The sequence below is a fragment of the Triticum urartu genome, chromosome 5, assembly GCF_003073215.2.
Source record: "Triticum urartu cultivar G1812 chromosome 5, Tu2.1, whole genome shotgun sequence".
NCBI lineage: Eukaryota > Viridiplantae > Streptophyta > Magnoliopsida > Poales > Poaceae > Triticum > Triticum urartu.
This window is the reverse complement of record NC_053026.1, coordinates 649249348-649271977: the sequence shown is the minus strand read 5'-3', so window position 1 is coordinate 649271977 and position 22630 is coordinate 649249348. Positions and strand designations below refer to the sequence as shown.

General features: G+C 43.7%; 1 pseudogene; it reads right to left on the bottom strand.

Annotated features, from left to right (window-relative positions):
- Window positions 1–12190: 12190 nt before the first annotated feature.
- On the bottom strand, window positions 12191–19985 carry LOC125506472 (annotated as a pseudogene).
- Between the last annotated feature and the right edge of the window lie 2645 nt (window positions 19986–22630).

Sequence of the window (22630 nt, the reverse complement as noted above, 5' to 3'; positions counted from 1 at the left end):
AAAGAATCAACGTTATGATAAGAGATACTTTGTTGCTAGGAAGCACGATAAAGAAAGAGAACCATGGGTTCAGAAACCCATGCATTTTTCTCCTAAACCATCCAAGAAAAAGGATGATGAGGATTTTGAGCGCTTTGCTGAAATGATTAGACCTATCTGTTTGTGTATGCGTTTGACTGATATGCTTAAAATGAATTCTTATGCTAGGTACATGAAAGATATTGTTACTAATAAAAGAAAGATACTAAAAGCTGAAATTTCCACCATGCTTGCTAATTACACTTTTAAGGGTGGAATACCAAAGAAACTAGGAGATCCCTGAGTACCAACTATACCATGCTCCATTAAAAGAAACTATGTTAAAACTGCTTTATGTGATCTTGGAGCCGGTGTTAGTGTTATGCCTCTCTCTTTACATCGTAGACTTGATTTTAATAAGTTGTCACCTACTGAAATATCTTTGCAAATGGATGATAAATCGATTGCTATACCAGTCGGTATTTGTGAGGATGTGCCTGTTGTGGTTGCAAATGTTACTATTCTAACGGACTTTGTTATTCTTGATATTCCCGAGGACGATAGTATGTCCATTATTCTTGGAAGACCCTTCTTGAATACTGCAGGGGCTGTTATTGATTGCAACAAAGGCAATGTCACTTTTCATGTTAATGGTAATGAGCATACGGTACACTTTCCGAGGAAACAACCTCAAGTCCATATTATCAATTCTATTGTAAAAATCTCAACCATTACTATTGGAGGTTTTGAATTTTCTCTTCCTACTGTCAAGAAGAAATATGATATTCTTATTGTTGGGGATGTGCATATCCCAGTTGAGGTAACCTAGTGTTATTCGAAATTTCTCCGGTTTCATGCGATTCGGAATGAGTTTGTTAACAAGACTTGATCAACCTTGTTAGTGGATTACTTTTGATGAGCATGAGATGGATGAAGTTAGAAAGCACAACCTTCTGTACCGTCCTTTTACTTTATGTTATTTATATTAAATGAAGCAAAAATAGTATTTTCTGTCTGTTTTCTGAATTATGCTTGCAATAAAAATTACCCCAAAAATAAAAGTTCTCCAAATGCCCTGAAAATTTAACATGATTGTTTCCAGAATATTTGAGAATTATTGGCACTCAGAACACACCAGGGGGACCCACCATGTTCCCACGAGGGTGGAGGGCGCGCCTCCCTGCCCCGTGGACCCCACGTGGGTCCCCTCCACTTACTCTTGCACCCACACACTTCGTCTTCCTCCAGAAAAATCATCCACCAGCTAAAAACCGTGTTCTAGCTCATCTTGTTGCCATTTTCGATCTCCTTGCTAAAAGCTCCATTCACAAAACTGCTTTGGGGTTTGTTCTTCGGTATATGACTCCTCCAATGGTCCAATTAATTTTTGTTCTAGTGCTTTATTTATTGTAATTTTTTGCTGCTTAGGTTACCCTGTTCTTGAGCTTGGATGTCAAATTTATGTGGTCAAAAGTAGTTTTAATGCATGATATGGCCTCTAGGCACTTGTAGGAGTAGTTGCTATCAATCTTGTTGAGTTTGGTTCACTTTTATTTTGAGTTACTAAAAATTTCAGAAATTTTTCCGTGGAAGAAATATGTTTAGGAAAATGTACCAAGGTGGTTCCTCAAAGAAGCAAGGACCCGGGCCAGCGATACGTGAGCCGGACTATGAACTACCAAGAGAAGCTCAAGTGCGGCCTTATGAATGGCCGTCAGAAGATTTTATGGTCCAAGCAGGAATTAAGGAGGAATTTGACGTGTATGTGCGTAATGGTGAACTTGAGGGCTTCGTGTCAGATAAGTGCCCCCAATATTATCACCTAACGGATTCCTTTGTGAGTAGATTTAAATTTACATCATCACGCAATTCTCACATTGTCCTGTTTGATCTCTATGATAAATCTTATACCATGGACTTAGAAGATTTTAATACTGCTTGTAAACTCCCACAGTGGGGTAATGTTAGTGAACCTCGCAAATCTGAACATAAAGACTTTCTTGTTAGTATTACTGTGGGGGAATCTAGGGAGATTACACATGCTACCATAGGGAGCATTCATTTTCCTGCCATACATTATTTTGCTCTCTTTATAGGTAGATGCATCAATGGTACGGATGAGGCATGTCACATGCGTGTCCCTGATCTTAGTGTTCTCAAGAGTGCTATATTAGGAGATAAACAATACAACTTGGGGGCCATTGTTGCACATAAGTTGCATAATAACAGTATTATTGGAGACTTATTCGGTGGAATATATATAACCCGTTTATCTCATTTTCATGAGATACCCATACATGAGAATGATATTGAATTGCCTCCTGCTTATCTAGATTATAATGCTATGGTTCGCCATCAGTTTGTTGAGAGGAACGATCAGTTCCTCCAGTACCGACTAATCTTTGACAGACGATGCACCGTCCATGTTGCTCTCCCTGCTCCTACTTTCTTTGACTTTTAGACAAAAGGGAGATATGTTATAACCAGGGAGGAGGCTAACGAGTACGAGAGGAGGACGGAGGCAGCCCGCCTCCAAGCTGCATCTCGTGAGGCAATAGCTGCTGCATCTCAGTATGACCCCAGTTACAACTTTGAATTTCCACCAGGCCATCCATGGGCATAGACCAACTTAGGTCAAAAGCCTAAGCTTGGGGGAGTATGTATCTCGTACCGACATTACATTCATGTTCACACACTCATGCCAGTTGTCGGTGCTCATAGTTTTTCATTGTATCATCCATGCTAGTTAATTTCTTTTTGTGGCATTCTTCTTGTGTGTTTGAAAACCACTAGTAGAAAAAGGGCCATTTGTCCCAGTTCTAGAGGGCCTTTAGTCTCGGTTCTGGAACCGGGACTAAATGGTCATTACTAAAGCCTCCACCTTTAATCCCGGTTCTTACACGAACCGGGACTAAAGGCCGTCCACGTGGCCGCTGTCTGGAGATCCACCTTTAGTCCCGGTTGGTAACACCAACCGGGACTAAAGGTATTTTTCCATAATTTTTTCTGAATTTTTTTTAAAAAATAATATTTTTTTTCGCTTTTCAAATTTAATCTCTAATCACCCCTCATCACTGCTCTATTTAACCTCTAATCTCTAATCACCCATCATCATTCCAAATCATCTAACTTCCCGGCCTGTTACCCATCCTCTCACTACTCCAGCCTGAGCATGCTTAACTTCCGGGTTCTATTCCCTCTCGTTTTCAAGTCTGCACTTGTTGTTTTCCTAACAATAGTAAGATGTCAATCCTATTAATCCTCAGTAGTTTAGCTTGAGTATGAAGTCACACGTTTCATTGTTTGAGTTTGAAACTATTATTCTAAAAAACAATAATTATTTAGTAACACTAATATTTCTTAAATAAGTAGTTTGACCATAGTTTGACCAGATTTGACAAAATTCAAAAAATTGAAATAATTATTTAGTAACACTAATATTTTTGAATAATTATGTAGTAACACTAATATTTCTTGAATAAGTAGTTTGACCATAGTTTGACCACAGTTTGACCAGATTTGACCAAAATTCAAAAAAAATGTAATAATTATTTAGTAACACTAATATTCTTGAATAATTATTTAGTAATAGTAATACTTCTTGAATAAGTAGTTTGACGAAAGTTTGACTTGATTTAACCAAAATTCAAAAAAAACTAAAATTTGAGCATAACTTTTTTTCCTTTTAAAATTTGAGGATTCTAAAAATTTACAAACAGGTCGTAGGCCTTCAAAATCGGATGCGGATTTTCGTGCTGAACATCTTGATATATTATACTTTTTTTGACATCGTATGCAAAAGTTATAGCCGCTTTACTTTTTCATGACACTTTTTTGCAAAACATGTCCAATTTGAAGTTTTTTAATTTTCCTAACTAGTAGATGTAGTAATATAACTACATCTCGAAGAATTTTATCTTTTGAAGTTTTTATCATTATCCTTTTGTTTTTACAAAATTGAAAAGGCGATCCACAAGGGGGGAGGTAGAGTTTGAAAATGGGACCTTAGTCCCGGTTTGAGACACGAACCGGGACTAAAGGGCATTGCCACCTTTAGTCCCGGTTCGTCTCTCAAGCCGGGACTAAAGGTCTAATCTTTAGTCCCGGTTTGAGATCCGAACCGGGACTAAAGGGCATCACACCCTTTAGTCCTGGTTCGTGTCTTAAACCGGGACTAAAGGGCTCATTTGAACCGGGACTAATGCCTTTAGCCGCACGAACCGGGTCCAATGCACACATTAGTCCCGGTTCGTGGCTGAACCGGGACTAATGGGCTTATCTGGCCCGAATGAAAGCCCTGTTTTCTACTAGTGAACCCTTAAGAAAAAACAAAAAATTAGTTGTAGTTTTTAGCTAGTTTACTTTCTATGCCTGTAGTAGTAGTAATTAAAAAGAAAACCCAAAAAGATTTCTCGTTCTTCTTTTGCTTGTTGGGAGCTTTCGTGTAAATAGTTTTGTTTCTTTTCTTTGGGGTCGAGAGGAGAAGACCATGATAAAAATGTTGAGTGGCTCTTATATGCATTATTGTTGATCTAACAAAGAGCCCATATTACCTTGTCTTCTCCCTTGAGTTGAATGCTTGCAGATTCCAGCTTAGTCCAATGCACGTGCACTATTATTATTATCCACACTATTCGGTTGTATAAGTGAAAGGCAATAATGATGATATATGATGAACTGATTGAGATGAGAGAAGCTGGTATGAACTCGACCTCTCTTGTTTTTGTAAATATGATTAGTTCATCGTTCCTGATTCAGCCTATTATGAATGAAACATGTTTGCAATGACATTAGAGATTATAGTTTCCATGCCATGCTTAATTTGCTAGGAGTTTATAATGGTTTACCTTGCGTGCCAACATGCTATTAAAATGGTTGTGATGTGGTATGATAGGGTGGTATCCTCCTTTGAACGATTCGAGTGGCTTGACTTGGCACATGTTCATGCATGTAGTTGAAACAAAACAACATAGCCTCCATGATATTTATGTTCATGGTGAATTATATCCTACTCATGCTTGCATTCAGTGTTGATTAATTTTAATGCATGTTCATGACTGTTGTCGCTCTCTAGCTGGTCGCTTCCCAGTCTCTTTCTAGCCTTCACTTGTAGAGAATACTGCTTGTGCATCCAACACCATAAACCCCAAAGTTATTCCATATGAGTCCACATACCTTCCTATATGCGGTATCTACCTGTCGTTCCAAGTAAATTTGTATGTGCCAAACTCTAACCTTCAAATAAAATTCTGTTTGTATGCTCGAATAGCTCATGTATCAACTAGGGTTGTCTGTATCTTCCATGCTAGGCGGGTTATTCTCAAGAGGAGTGGACTCCGCTCCTCACTCACGAGAAAATGGCTGGTGTGCTCAACCAAATCAAAATAATTGCAAACAAAACTCCCCCAGGATTGTTGTTAGTTGGAGGCACCCGTTGTTTCGGGCAAGCCATGGATTGATGCTTGTTGGTGGTGGGGGAGTATAAACTTTACCATTCTGCTTGGGAACCGCCTATAATGTGTGTACATCGAAGATATCAAGATATCTCGGTTCTTATGTTGACAATGAAAGTATACCACTCAAAATATTATTCATCTCTATTTCAAAACCGAGCTCTGGCACCTCTACAAATCCCTGCTTCCCTCTGCGAAGGTCTATCATATTTACTTTTATGTTGAGTCATCATCCTCTTATTAAAAAGCACCAGTTGGAGAGCACGCTGTCATTTGCATGTATTACATTAGTTTACATTGAGTATGATGTGACTGGATCTCTTTTAACATGAATTACAATGTTTAGTCAGTCCTTGATCTTCAGAGGTGCTCTGCATTTATGTTTTGCGGTCTCAGAAAGGGCTAGCGAGATACCATCTTGTTATATCATATTATGATTGTTTTGAGAAAGTGTTGTCATCCGAGATTTATTATTATTGCTCGCTAGTTGATTATGCCATTGATATGAGTAAACATGAGACCTAAATGTTATTGTGAATATGGTTAGTTCATAATTTGCTGAAAACTTGAATGCTGGCTTTACATATTTACAACAACAAGAGCAAACAGAGTTTGTAAAAGTTTTTCTTTATCACTTTCAGTTTATCAACTGAATTGCTTGAGGACAAGCAAATGTTTAAGCTTGGGGGAGTTGATACGTCTCCATCGTATCTACTTTTCCAAACACTTTTGCCCTTGTTTTGGACTCTAACTTGCATGATTTGAATGGAACTAACCCAGACTGACACTGTTTTCAGCAGAATTGCCATGGTGTTATTTTTGTGTAGAAATAAAAGTTCTCGGAATGACCTGAAAATCAACGGAGAATATTTTTGGAATATATAAAAAATACTGGCGAAAGAATCAAGGCCAGGGGGCCCACACCCTGTCCACGAGGGTGGGGGCGCGCCCCTGCCTCGTGGGCCCCCTGATGCTCCACCGACCTCAACTCCAACTCTATATATTCACGTTCGGGGAGAAAAAAATAGAGAGAAGGATTCATCGCGTTTTACGATACGAGCCGCCGCCAAGCCCTAATCTCTCTCGGGAGGGCTGATCTGGAGTCCGTTCGGGGCTCCGGAGAGGGGAATCCGTCGCCATCGTCATCATCAACCTTCCTCCATCACCAATTTCATGATGCTCACCGCCGTGCGTGAGTAATTCCATCATAGGCTTGCTGGACGGTGATGGGTTGGATGAGATTTATCATGTAATCGAGTTAGTTTTGTTAGGGTTTGATCCCTAGTATCCATTATGTTCTGAGATTGATGTTGCTATGACTTTGCTATGCTTAATGCTTGTCACTAGGGCCCGAGTGCCATGATTTCAGATCTGAACCTATTATGTTTTCATCAATATATGAGAGTTCTTGATCCTATCTTGCAAGTCTATAGTCACCTATTATGTGTTATGATCCGTTAACCCGAAGTGACAATAATCGGGATACTTACCGGTGATGACCATAGTTTGAGGAGTTCATGTATTCACTAAGTGTTAATGTTTTGGTCCGGTACTCTATTAAAAGGAGGCCTTAATATCCCTAGTTTCCAATAGGACCCCGCTGCCAGGGAGGGTAGGACAAAAGATGTCATGCAAGTTCTTTTCCATAAGCACGTATGACTATATTCGGAATACATGCCTACATTACATTGATGAACTGGAGCTAGTTCTGTGTCACCCTATGTTTAACTGTTGCATGAGGAATCGCATCCGACATAATTATCCATCACTGATCCATTGCCTACGAGCTTTTCACATATTAATCTTTGCTTATTTACTTTTCCGTCTACTGTTACTTTTGCACCGTTACCCGTACTATCATATTACTTTGCTATAAACACTTTGCTGCAGATATTAAGTTTCCAGGTGTGGTTGAATTGACAACTCAACTGCTAATACTTGAGAATATTCTTTGGCTCCCCTTGTGTCGAATCAATAAATTTGGATTGAATACTCTACCCTCGAAAACTGTTGCGATCCCCTATACTTGTGGGTTATCATTGGTTGAGAAGATCCATCTTCCACACCCCCGGAGTGATCTAAAAACTATGACATCCAAATAAGAAGGCCGCATCCTTTAGCAGTAACTAGCTGGAGAGATGGCCCACATGGGATCCATGGGTCTCTCCAAACTCTAATAGAAGTGCTACTGCCGACTCTCCATATCATGCAATCTTTTCTTCACAAACTTGAGGCCATGTTCGATTCTTTGCCATACACATCTGACGTATATCCCGTAAAAACTATATCAACCAAGTTCCCATTGAGGTAGTACTTGCCCTTCAATAGTCATGCCACAAGACTATCCATATTCTGGTTTAATCTTCAAGCTTGGTTGGCTAGAAGAGCCTCGTTAAAATCTCTCATGTCTCTAAAGCTCATGCATCCCATAGTTTTTGGAAGGATCTTCCTGTCCCAAGCAACCTAGGCCACCTTTCTTTTTCCCTTCTCCAGTCTCTACCATTATTGCTCACTAGAAGTGATATATCATCACATACAGAAGTAGAGGCCCTTTTTTAGTAGTGCAATCTGCACGCTTGTCCAATTAGCTCCACAAAATCCGACGGAACCCCATGAGAAGCATCGTTGCACTTACTTTCTTCATCTGGGTCCATAAGTATCCTCCTATTTGGGTCAAAGTTTTACCGTATAAATTTGACTAATAAAATATAAGTTACATGCCATAAAATCATAACATTATATTCGTATTCGAGAGAAGCTTCCAATGGTGGAAATTTGCAAGGGCACACGGGTGTGGGGCACACACCTGCTTAGCCGTCTCCAGCCACATGATTGCTTCGTGACTCGCAAAGTCGTTAGATTCCGCACAAGACGCATCAAGTTCTCAGCTTTAGTTTATGAAACTTTATGATTTTGTCATTCGTTCGTATCAAGTTTCAGAAGTCAAAACTTGGTGAAAATTTTAAAATGTGTCAAACCGTATTAAAAGGGGTCTTATTTGCAGGCCCTTGTCACAGGGAACACAAATATGCAACGAAACTTAGTTTGAACTTTTGATTCAAAAGATATAAAAGATTCAAAACTGAAAACCAAAAAAAGGGACAGTCTCCCCACACCTGCATGCCACAAATCCTCTTCCCTTCCAATGGAATTATTTTTGCTACACAAAGTTCATATTATGTTAGCTAAATTTATGGTCAAAATTTAACCCAAAATACAAAGAACAATAAATTCGGACAGAGGAAGTACCTGTGATACCGAGTGTGCTCGCCCACCGATCAACGTCGACATGTTCACCATCGGTGCTGTCACCCACGGCCCAATCGCCAGCCTCCCTCTCAGCGATCACATGTTCCTACGGAGTTAGGCCATGATCGGAAACACCATAGCCCCGTCGTCATGCGGCTCCATGGCAGTGATGATGTTGAGATCCTGCAGGGTCTTCGGTCGGTGCGCCGCCGGTAGATGCAGGAGGGGAACATGTTTTTGGCACCGCAAAACGTACTTAAATTTATGTTTATGTATTGGTGTGTTTGTAAGGACCTATGTTAATTAATATATGGCCTTAGGCCCTCTGGCAAAAAGAAGGTATCGAATATAGTTTAGTCAAAGTAGTTCAAGACATAGAAGATGTCATAAACAAATGGGAAATGATTGGCATCACCCGACCGATTACGATGTGTGCGTCCGCCCTCTTCACGGCCGTTGGATCTGATCTTAATCACATGGCTCGGGAGCAGCCTATTACATAGACTAGATTTTGCAACTGAGCGTTGTTGCAATCTCTCCACCGAAACAACTAGTGTGTTGAAGGATCTGGATCTGGATCCCTCGAGAGCAGTCGCGTCCCATGCTTTTCCCGAGCTCTCCATCAAGCCGCTGCCTCCACGTGCTGCCCCAACCACGTCCTCAGGAAATGATTGTTGCAATAGTTCTGCAACATGAACTCTGCTACAAACGTCCCAAACGTAACATCATCCTGGTTGCAAAACAGGCTGGTGAATCCGATGACCATCCTGCGTTGAATTCAATGGCTAGTCAGGCAGCGGATCTTTCAAAAGAATCCATTGGCCCACGCGTAGCGTTTCGCTAAACAAATCATGTAGAAGTGAATAGGGACGTATCTAGGTGTCACGTATGTCGGCAGCCGAGATTGGTGACCCTTGAGATCCGATGGTTCAGAGAAAGTGAGCAGTGCAATAACTGTATAATGAGACGTGTTAGACGGACGTGGATCTACATATGCATGAATAGATGCAGTACGTATGCTAGCTGTTAGGTCAAACATGAATGATGTGACCAACGGATCGACCTTGTATTCTTCCTTTCACACGATCGATCGAGAGCAGGTAAACATCTACGTACGTACGTCCAGTTACTGATTATATGGATGAATCTTCTGCCCATTTCACGCGCTGATCGATCGTTGTCAAATGGATCGCTACCTTATCGTTTAGTCTCGAACTCTGTGCGGTGCTGGTACTCTCACATATATTACTGGTTAATTAGGTTTATTATATTTCCTTGTAGTTTTGTATGGTCGATCAAGGGTTTACATAGGCATGGACATATCTTTCCATGTCGGCAGGGTTGCATAGCTAGCAAGACACACATACGCACGTCGATCTCCATCAGTTTCAGCAGAGAAGCTCTGCATATCTAGCTGTACATGTGTCGAGCGATGTACTAGGATATACTAATGTGGATGCATCCAAAACTTGCGCTCTCTAGCTGCTTGAATTTCCCATATATGTACAAACATTGAGTCAATTTGACTACTACAAGAAGGGATCATTTCAAGGCTATGACACAAACTAGAGAGTTGACAACTTGAGATTCAAGAAAGGGAGAGCGTATCCGATCAGTATTCCAGTGACAGGATGGAGTGCAAATGACCTTACAAGAGCTGATATTTTCAGCATCAACAGCTAGAAAATGGGCCATTTCTCGTGGATCGCTTTCAGCCTCAGTCCATATTTACTTATCGTGGTGTTTTTCTTAGTTCACCATAATGTGATGTTTTATACATTGACACAAAGTGTAACTTTGACAACAAGCTGGTATTTCAATAGAGGTATAACAACAACAAAATAAATTACACTTCTCAATACAAATCTAGGCATATGATTTTCTATTTTCAAATCAAATAATATAAAATAGATATCTTTTAGAAGAATACAATAGAATTGGTGCTCGAAAATTTCAACTTTCCTTTGAGAAAAGTCCAAAATGTTATTTGTTTTTATGGATGGAGGGAGTATATATTTTGAGTCCTTTACAGTCTTGAATTATTTTGGGACTTTTTTTCGTGATCCATTGGCCCAAATTAGACAACACTACAGAAAAATTGTGGTAGTATATTTGGACATCAACAGCATTTTAGGCAATTCACTGTTATAAACCAGATAGATTACGGATTTCATATTATCAACAAACGGTATTCGTGATTCACTTCAGTAACCATGCCTTTTCCGGGTCGAATTCGTGTTGATCTTTGGATCAGAAGCGCTGGTAGAAATTCTTAATTGAAGGCAGCTGCTAATTGCAAATGTCCTGAACCCGCTCCTCATGTGCCGAGACAATCATAGGTCAAGCTAGCCAAATCATACCAGATAGTTTCTACCAGTACTTCTGAAACAAGTCTAGAGGAAATATAGTACTACAAATCAAGTACCATACCAACTAGTACTGGTTCTCACGTTAGAATGTTATAAGTGATAAACTCGTTTCTAACAGACGAGGACATGCGGCTGGTGGTTGGCTAGGGCGGGCAGATGGATGGCTGAGGTGGGCAGGAGGCGGAGGCATGCATGCAACACCGGTAAGGCGGAGGAGATGCTCCGGTGAGCGGCGGGCAGGGGGGCGGTGGAGAGTTAACTGCATCAGCGACTGCAATTATTCGAATAATCATAGATTAATTAGGATCAGTACCATGTTAAACAACAAATGTACGCATATTAGGTTAACCAGAAATTACCAAATTAACCTTGAGCCTAACTACAAGTCGAACCATATTAACCATGTGATCAAGTCAATACTACTACACAATATATAGTCACGGTTTAGAAGACATAGTTAAATTTGCATGTGTTTTCACAATAGACAAGGTTTACGGCGCATTGCATTTATTTCTAATAGCTAATTAGTACTCCGATATACTATTTCTATATGCATGCGTAGTGTGAATGCTATTTTTTAGCCCATCTCATAACCAATAGATAATCACCTAAGTCTCAGAGAATTTCCAAGCGCGCCTTCTAAACCGTGACGGAGGTAGTACCATAAAAACTTCCTATTTTTTGTCATGCATCCCTTCTGTACCGAGGATTTTATGCAAGACAGGACCACAATTAAGGGATTGGACTCAGTATAATTTGTAGTTATTTTCCTGTAACCCTTTCCTGTTTCTTAATATCGTCTAATGGTTGTATTTTTATTACCTCTATTGTTCTTTGTACTTCCATCATTGAAGATGAATAGGTTGAAAGTTTCTGCAAAAAAAAAAACTCGCAATAGCAAAGAAGAGAGGCCATGATCAGATACCAGATGTGAATCTCATCACCATTCATGCAATAATGCATGCGTACAAGCTGGCAATATATCACGGGTCGAGTTAAACACAACCTGAATCATTTTACTCCACGTACGTGTACAATTTGTACACATCATTGTACAATACGCGAACCATGCATTTAGATATCTGGAAGAAATGACCGACTACTATTTTATAAGCAGTCCCTGGAAGAAATGAACACCTAAACGCATGCATCCATGAGCGACGAGTGCGATGACGACGAACTGGAACAGGAAACAAAATACGTAGGTGCATGCGTATGATAAGTGTGATGATGACGATGCATGGTTTGTGATGCATCGATCAATGGATGATGGGTGAATCAGCTGGGGCAGGTGAAGTCGGCTGGGCAGGTCTTGCCGCACTGGTTAAAAGAGAGACGATCGATGGGGACATTGAGCTTGATGCCGAACGATTGGCCTTGATGGCGGTGTAGAGGCAGACGGCGGCGTCGAGGTCGGCGAGCCCGCCCAGCAGCGGGCAGCAGTCCTCGCTCGCCGGCACACCTAGGTTGAGCTTTAGCAGGTTCAGTACGTTGGCGCACGCCTTCAGCTTCAGCGTGTTGATCGAGCAGGTGCCGCTGCCTCCTCCGGTCGTCGGCGGGGTTGGGACTGGGACGGCCGGCGGGGGCACAGCGATCGGCGGGGTTGGCACTGGGACGGCCTGTTGGCGCCGCCTCTTTGCAGCGCCGCTCTTCTTCTAGCTCTCACAAATACACACATGATGATGAACTCTACACACGCACGCGCACACACATGCATCAAGAAAGAAGACCAAAATGGCTTTGCCAAGACAAACTTTCTTGATGCCCACCGTGGCTACATTGTGTATCCAGCCCTCACGGCTCTCATTTCCATTCATCTCAAAGTAGTATATATACACAAGGTTTAGGCACTTCTGTCATGCACTTCACGTCACCACTAGAGCCACTACTCCACTAGTTTCTCCATGATCCACATGACTCTGCATGCAGCTAACTAACTTGACTCAGCTCGGCTACTACCTCCACCAAGCAAATTCTATGCACCTAACTAACCAAACTGCATGCATGCTGACTACTCGGCCAGTACCTATGACCCAGCCAACTACACACACGCATGTATCCATCTGATGCATGCAGGTAGCTAACTCACGCGAGCACGGACTCATGCCGGCACACACACCCGTGCCCACCACGGACCAGACCTAGCGCGCCGACGCCGATCACCACCACATGGGCACGGACATGGCTTATTGCCAACACGGCCGTCTGTTGCCGCAGTACGACCCGCCATTGCCGGTTATTGCCAGCTCTCATTATGTCGTCGTCACGAGCTGACCCAGCCCGCGGACCCGACCTAGTGCAACACGCCGGTCGCACCGCCACGGACCCAACCCGGCGCACTGACGCTGGTTGCACCGTGCTCCATCACGTCTCTGACGACATACGCCGAGCTCCTTCTCTGCTGGCGACACACGCCAAACGTCCCTCGGTGCCCCGCACGTCCCGCGCGCATCCGACGCGCCCGACGAGCCCAATCGCACCGGTGCGTCCCGCACGTCCCACGCGCACCGTACGCGCCCGATGAGCCCGACTGCACCAGACGTCGTGGACCCGACGCGTGTTAGCTCCAAGATCGAAAAAACGCAGGAGGTAGACGAAGAACAAAAGAAACAGATTGAAACAGAGAAGGTTTGATACTGCCAACGTGCAGTTTTTCCTGGGTCTTTATTTCACATTATATAGGGCTCAAAGAGCCGACCTCACGACCAACTCGGCCTACTATTCATGCCCAACACGTCGTGACCCTGATCACAAACCGACCAAGTTTAAAACACACTTTATCTCTAAGAGTTTGACCCTAAAACGACTTGAAACGAGACCTGAACTTTTCCTATCTTTTACAGACCCGGACACCTATCAAAACATGTGTTTACAGAGAACAGAAAACTCACATTCACCTCCCTAAACACGATGTTATGACTACTTGACAGCCTTTACTCTGATCTTCTCACGCATCTCTTGAAACTTCACCTTCCCAAGTGACTTCGTTAAAATGTCCGCGAGTTGATCGTTTGTATTGACATGCTCGACCTCCATCCTCCCTTCTTCCACACACTCGCGAATGTAGTGTAACTTTACATCAATGTGCTTGCTACGATCATGATGCACAGAATTCTTGCACAAAGATATGGTGGATTTATTGTCAATATGTAGCTTCACTTGCTTCGGATGTTCTCCCATCAAGTCCGCATATAATCTACTGAGCCAAACTCCCTGACACGCCGCAGCCGCTCCTGCAATGTACTCCGCTTCGCAAGAAGAAAGTGCCACTACCTTCTGCTTCTGTGACAGCCAAGAGATCAAATTTTCACCTAAGAAAAAAGCAACGCCAGTAGTACTTTTCCTGTCGTCCACGTCTCCTGCCATATCACTATCACTATAGCCCACCAATGGTGGTCTTGCCTCTTTCTTTCTTGTGTACTTCAGCCATATTTTGGAGTGCCCTTAACATACCTCAAAATTTGCTTCACCGCAGCTAGATGTTTAGTAGTAGGGGTGCCTCCATTGTAATCTACTAACGATCCCAACAGAGTAGGCCAAATCAGCCCTTGTGTTCACCAAGTAACCTTAGGCTCCCCACAATGCTTCTGTAATTCTGTTGATCCAACCGGCCGGCGCCTCACTCCGTTGCTCAACTGAGCTTAGCCTCCATAGGCGTATGTGAAGGATTGCCAATCATCCATGCCACCAATTTCACCAGAATTTTGTGCATATGCCTCTTGGCCACAATGTGATCCATTCTCTACTTTGATGTACCTCAATCCCAAGGTTAAAAGCTTAAAACAAGCCTAGATCACTCATTTTGAACAATTCCTTCATCTGCTTCTTGAATCTTCCAATCTCCTTCTCACTTGCACCAGTGATTAGGAGGTCATCAACATACACACCAATGAGTAGACGACTTGCATCTATACCTCTTTTATACATGGCATGCTCTAGTGGACACTTCTCAAAACCAAGTGAAATCAAAGTATTATGAAGTTTAGTATTCGATGCTCTAGGGGCCTGCTTCAAACCGTACAAAGCTTTATGCAACTTATATACCTTATGTTCCTCTCCTTTCTTGACAAAACCAGTGGGTTGCTGCACATATACCTCCTCCTCTAGATCTCCATTGAGAAAGGCCGACTTCACATCCATGTGATGCAAAGACCATGACTCTTGAGCTGCTAGTGCAATCAACACCGAACTGACTCCATCCTTGCAACCGGAGCAAAGACTTCTTCAAAATCAATGCCTTGCTGCTGTACAAACCCCTTGGCCACCAACCTTGCTTTGTGTTTCACCACTGCTCCTTGTGAATCTTTTTTAACTTTAAACACCCACTTGAGCCCAATTGCATTGTGTCCACTTGGAAGATCAACAAGACTCCATGTTTGATTTTCTTCAATTGAACCGAGCTCCTCTATCATGGCGCTGCGCCAAGACTCTTCATCGTTCGCCTCTTCGAACGTGGCTGGTTCTACTTCAGAAAACAAGCAATGATCTCCTCTCTTTTTAATTCGCACGGGATTAATTTTCCGAAGAGCCTCCTTTGGATAAAGATCCAATACTCGCCGGAGCTTCGCCGGCGTTGGCGGCCTTCCCGGAGTACGCTCAGGGGACTCACGAGTCTCCCCCATCGCGCTCCCTCCCACCGTGCTTTCTGGATCATCATCATCCCTGAAATCTGCAGCTTCAGAATTTTCGGCTGCCACGGCAGCGTTTCTGGGCGTCCGTGCAGATTGCATGCCAGATTTCGCTGCCACGGCAGCGTTTTTTTGCTGCTGTTTCTGAACAAGCTCCAGCTGCTGATCCGTCATCTCCATCATCATCACCCCACCATGGTCCACCTCCTGGGATAGAGGGGGAGCTGGGCAAGCCGTGGCTGGGTGTACGCGCCATGGGGGTTCCAGGTGCGCTGCCGGATCCCGGATTTCCGCCGCCATGTCCAGGATCGTCATCAACATCAAGCCCATCTTCATGTACGTCGTTGTCGTGATGGTGGCCTGCAGGATCAGTGTGATAGGATACAACAAACATGTCATCACCTCCTGTAGGACGGTCCTCCACTGCTGCGCCGTCCCAATTCCAGGCTTTTTCTTCATCAAAAACTACATCACGTGACACTTGTACTTTCTTCGTTGCTGGGTTGTAGACTTGATATGCCTTTGAACCTTGCTCATAGCCCAATAAAATTGTGGGTATACTTCTGTCCGCTAGCTTCGCGTTGTGTGCACCCAACACCTTGATATGAGCAATAGATCCAAAAGTCCGAAGATGATCAACCGAGGGTTTTCTACCGCACCATGCCTCGTACGGTGTCATTCCAACAACACTCTTTGTCGGAGCTCTATTGAGTAAATAAACAGCAGTAGTCACGGCTTCTCCCCAAAATCTCCCTGGTAGCTTTTTGCTTTTCCACATACTTCTGGCCATAGCTACAATGGGTTGATTTCTCCTCTCAACGACTCCGTTTTGCTGCGGAGTATAGGGTGCCGTCAAGTACCGCTTAATCCCATGCTTCTCACAATAAGCTTTAAACTCATTAGAGGTAAACTCCCCTCCTCGATCAGTCCTTAATGCCTTCAACTTTTCTTCAGATTCAACCTCAGCTGCAATTTTGACCTTTCTGAAAGCTTCAAGTGCCTCATCTTTGCTCCTCAACAAGACTAACCACATATACCTGCTGTAGTCATCTACTATGAGCAAAAAATACTTCTTCCCAGACGGGGTAGCCGGAGTAATGGGTCCACATAAATCACCATGAACCAGCTCCAAAGCTTTTGAAGCTCTGAATTTTGCTTCTCTCGGAAACGCACCTCCGCGTTGCTTGCCAACTAAACATCCAGTGCAAAGCTGATCAACATGATCAATCATGGGCAGTCCACTCACCATCTGCTGCTTTCCCAATTTCCTCAATGCATGAAAATTCAAGTGACCAAAACGTGAGTGCCACTTCCACGCTGTTTCGTCAAACTTTGCTAGCAAACACACCGGTTGTTCCTTGTCCAGATTCAGGCCATACATTCTGTTCCGAGACCTCTTCACACGCATCATGAGATTTCTTTGACGATCATAGCCCCACAAATATCCGTCTTCGAGCACAATTTTGCAACCCCTCTCTTCGAGCTGTCCCAAACTAATTATGTTCGTCTTTAGCATGGGAATGTAATAAACATCTGTGAGAATCTTGTGTTCACCACTCTTTGCTTCAAAGACCACGGTGCCTCTCCCTAAGATTGGCACTGTTTTGCCATCACCGAACCTGACCGTCCCTCCAACAGTCATGCTTAGCTCGCTGAATTGGGTCCTATCCCCCGACATATGGTTGCTTGCGCCCGTATCAAGGTACCAAAAATTTCCGGCCCTCTTCTCTTCTTCCTCGTGGAGATAAATTTTCTTCTCCAAAAGTGCAACGGTTTCAGCTACTTGCATCTGTACGTCCACCTCTGGAAACTCACAGATTTCACACAGCAGCATATTGGCTTGATCATCATCAATGTCACCCTTCTTCGCGATATATGCCTGCTCCTTCGCTGGCTTCCTACACTCAGACTTGAAGTGCCCCATGATGCCACAATTATAACACTTGATCTTGCGCTTATCGAACTTCTTCTTCTTTGGAGCGCTGTCCCCCGCGTTCCTCTTATTCTGTTCTTTTGGCGCATGATCTTGGCGAGTATTGCTTGAGCCCTCGCCAGCCTTCTTCTCCCTTGCAATCAACAATTGCCACTGCGCCCTCGTGAGCATGACTTGCTCGCCGTCCCTAGCATCACCAAGGCTATGGCACATCCTCTCATCATGAGCTTTGTAGCGGCCAACGAGGTCATCGACCGTCAACGTAGTCAGGTCGACACACTGCTCAATCGCCGTCACGATCTGCATGTAATGGGGAGGAGCAACGCGCAAGAATCTCCTGACCACTGAAGTCTCCGTCAGATTTTCTCCAAGCGCGCGGATTCCATTGACCAACGTCATCACCCGCGAAGCAAAAGCATCCACGGTTTCATCGTCAGTCATCACAAGCGTTTCATAATTCCTCAAAAGAGTTTGCAGATTCGCTTGCCTGACACGGGTATCCCCCTTGAAGAGCAGCTTCAAGGTATCCCATGCCTCCTTCACCGTTTCCTTGGCTATGATATGCTGAAGAACGTCCATCGGCATCACCGGAATAGAGCGCCGTTGCTGCCTGCCTGTCCTTGCAGTGCTCGGCGCCGTCCTTCTTGTAGGCATTGCCGCCGGGGTCCGACGACAACCCACAATTCGGTGTCTCATAGGGCACACTCCATTAGAATCCTTCCAAACCCCAAAGTTTCCCGATCAAAACGAGGGTATGACGTCCCGGGTATGACAATTGCTTTAGCCGCCCCGGAACTTTCTGCTGCAGCCCTCTGCTTGCTCAAGTCGTCGTCCACCATGATCACCGGGTACTAGGCATCACAACGAGGCTCTGATGCCACGTGTTAGCTCCAAGATCGAAAAACGCAGGAGGTAGACGAAGAACAAAAGAAACAGATTGAAACAGAGAAGGTTTGTACTGCCAACGTGCAGTTTTTCCTGGGTCTTTATTTCACATTATATAGGGCTCAAAGAGCCGACCTCACGACCAACTCGGCCTACTATTCATGCCCAACACGTCGTGACCCTGATCACAAACCGACAGTTTAAAACACACTTTATCTCTAAGAGTTTGACCCTAAAACGACTTCAAACGAGACCTGAACTTTTCCTATCTTTTACAGACTCGGACACCTATCAGAAACATGTGTTTACAGAGAACAAGAAAACTCACAACGCGCCCTACGCGCCCGGCGCGCGCCCCTACACGCGCCCGACGCGACAGGCTCGTCGCCATGGTTGCTGCCGCCCGACGCCACTGTGTCCTTCCAGCACGAGCGCCGCAGATGCCGTGCAACGCGACCACCTTGCCGGCCGCTGTCGCGCACCGCCGCCGATGCAGCTACCGCCGCGCTGCGCCCAGTCGTGCGCCACTCGTTGCCGCTACCGAAACCCGCAGCTCCATGCGCCGCCGTGCAGTGTCTCCGTGCCTCGCGTCACTGTGCCTCCACGGTCGTCGTGCCGAGCTGCTGCGGCCTCTGCGCCACCATGCAGGTCTCCGCGACCTCCTCGCCTCCGCGACCACCGTCTCGTCGCGCGCACGACATCACAATGAACCGCCGGACTCGCCGCGCGCGCCGCGGATGCCGCCGCACGCCACGGCAGCCCCTCGAACCTTGTGGCTCTGAATACCAATTGTTGGCGCCGCTCTTCTTCTAGCTCTCACAAACACACACATGGTGATGAACTCTACACACGCACGCACACACACATGCACAAGGAAGAAGACCAAAATGGCTTTGCCAAGACAAACTTTCTTGATGCCCACCGTGGCTACATTGTGTATCCAGCCCTCACGGCTCTCATTTCCATTCATCTCAAAGTAGTATATATACACAAGGTTTAGGCACTTCTGTCATGCACTTCACGTCACCATTAGAGCCACTACTCCACTAGTTTCTCCATGATCCACATGACTCTGCATGCAGCTAACTAACTTGACTCAGCTCGGCTACTACCTCCACCAAGCGAATTCCATGCACCTAACTAACCACACTTCATGCATGCTAACTACTCGGCCAGTACCTATGACCCAGCCAACTACACACAGGCATGTATCCATCTGATGCATGGAGGTAGCTAACTCACGCGAGCACGGACTCATGCCGGCACACACACACCCGTGCCCACCACGGACCACACCTAGCGCGCCGACGCCGGTCACCACCACATAGGCACGGACATGGCTTATTGCCAACACGGCCGGTGTGTTGCCGCAGTACGACCCGCAGCCATGCGCAGCTGCCACGAGGACCAGGTTCAGAGCGAGGAAGAGGGCGGGCTTGGAGGGCGCCATTGCTATGTTGGTTGTGGCTGAGCTAGGTGGGCTTGCTAGCTTGTGATAATTTTCTTTGGTTGCTTGGGGTGGTATTTATAGGCCGGGATGTAGTCTGCATTGTGCAACAAGGGCAAGACCGTCATGATATATCGAGTTTGACTCTTGCCGTAATTTGCGAAAAATATGTACGACCACTACTGCACCATTATTGGAGCTTAATTTGTTCGCGAACGAACAAAAACCTTAGACCTGCACCATGACATATGTTTGATGGGTTTGCAAATTCCCCGCGCCGCAGAAGAGTCACATAGTATAGGACAAAGGAATATATATGCATGGCAGCACTACGAGCTGGCACATAGCCTGATCCTCAGGGTCACGGGAGGAAAATATAGGAGATAACATGTGGCCATGCATGCACATGCAAGCTACTACCAGCGCAGAGATGTCTAGTATACGTTTGGTACTTTGTTTATTATACTGGCTCGTTGTCAAGCATGGACACATACGCTACAACTAGCTGTCTAATTATTAGTTAATTGTCCCCAATGGGCAGTGGTTGTGCTGGCAAATAATTTCAATATTGACAAGGGAATTACACTGTTTTAGTAGCTAGTTTACAATATCGCCACACAAAAACTCTAGCTTACGATATTCATGTGATGGAGCTAGGCCGCTTTGAGTGAACAAGGGCGCGTGAAGAAATTACTAATTTTCTATTTTTCAATTGCCTATAATATATTTATATTTCAGTCATCTTTCAATCTTTGGATCAACACCTACACTTATCGTACTTTCTGGCAATATTGCGCACTTTGAGTACTAAACTTTTGTGTGAGGTAATAGTATGCCATTTTAGGTAATCAATACCTAAAAAGTATTAGAACACTTGAGATTTCGTAAAAGTGAAATCATATGCTCTCTATCCTTGGAAATGTTGTTTGCCGCTGTTGAGCTTCTAGTCTAGGTAAAATAAATGAGCGTACTGTTTGTTGTATGCAAAGACCCACACTGCGTTTAGTATGTGGCATACTGAATAATTACTAGTTTATGCACGGATGAATCTAGCTTTATTATTCGATGGACTAATTTGTATCTAACGAATTTCTAGTGCATGCAAGGATGAATGAGTCATCCTATTAAACGTTTTATGTGAAGGATAGTGGGCATTGCGCCTTGACAGATCCATTTTTCTGGCGGGAAGCCTTGACAGATCTTTAATGCTTAATAGTGCAGCACATTTAGTAATATTTTTATTATTAGAAAGTATGTTTTTATTTAATAGGTTTCAGAAAAAATGTTAATGTTACTTTGAAAGTGAGCCTGAGTTGAGCTAAGCACATGGCCGGTTAATATATATTCATGTATTTTTCAAAAATAAAAGAAAAACAGAAAATGAACAAAGTAAACATAAATGCAAATAAAAGGTGAAGAAAGCAAAACAGAAAAAGGAGAAAAGGAAAAAAGGAAAAAAATAAGACAAAGGAAAACACAAAAAATGACACCCAAACATCATCCACGCATTGCGCTCTTCGGGGAGTACGCCCGCTATCCTTCACATGAAGTCGTAGAAGCTAGAGAATAACCTGATTTGAAATGAAAATGTTTCAGCAGGGGAAGGAGTTGCGCAAGACTATCAAGAATAATAAAGGACTTTTTACTTTACTCGGGGGAAATCTGGAAGACTTATATTCTCTTTGTTTTCGCCCCTTGGGAAGCTTTCTGATCTTCTTACAACGTTAGACTGGGATTTATCACGTGTTCTCGCCTCGTAGCTACAACAATTATATATATATATATATATATAATATATATTACAAAAACAACAGTGATTTTAGAGTAGGATTTTCCATGACTAGTAATCACGCATGTGCACATGCACGTGTACCCCATCAAGGATATATGTCTACTATCCATAATACGGGCAGATTGAGGCTTCAACAAGCACCGTGGCAAATTGCAAAAGGATTATTTGTAAAGCAACCGGGCAACTGCGCCTGATCCAATTTTCCATTGAATGGAAGGGCATTACCTACCGGTCTTAGAATATACAACAGTGAAGAATACACGTGCAACTGCGTAGCAGTAGCACATGTGTTTGCAACTCTAAAGTTCTGGCCTATCACCCTCTCAATTTCACATGGCTCTTGGTGACAGGGCCTTTGAAGTAGCTGTAGAAGGGCTCGCGTTGAGGCTGGCAGTACCACAAGACAGGAACGACAACCTTCCTTCGCTTCGTTAATCACTCATTGTTTGTGCAAGATATAAAGATTAAAAAGCTTGTAAGGCAACACATGATGCTGGAGTTGGACCTCAATGAAGTTGCTTGACAAGTGACTTCAATGTTAACAAAACATTTTTTCTTTATGAATATAGTGAATATGATGAAACTCCGATATATTCAGTGAAACACTTTCAGATATGTTGACAATTAAGGTTGATTACTTCTTCATGTGGAACTCCTAAGGATGGATATGGTAAATGAAAAAAACTAACTAAAAATGAAAGGTCATATTACTTAATGAGACGATCATCTTTATTTTATATAAACACGGTTGCAGCCTATCAACAACCAAATTATGTGCGGCATTTTTTTTACCTTGAAGAGATAATTATGTTCTCAGACCAGTGCTCCTCGGGGGACTTGACGTGTCACCCACATA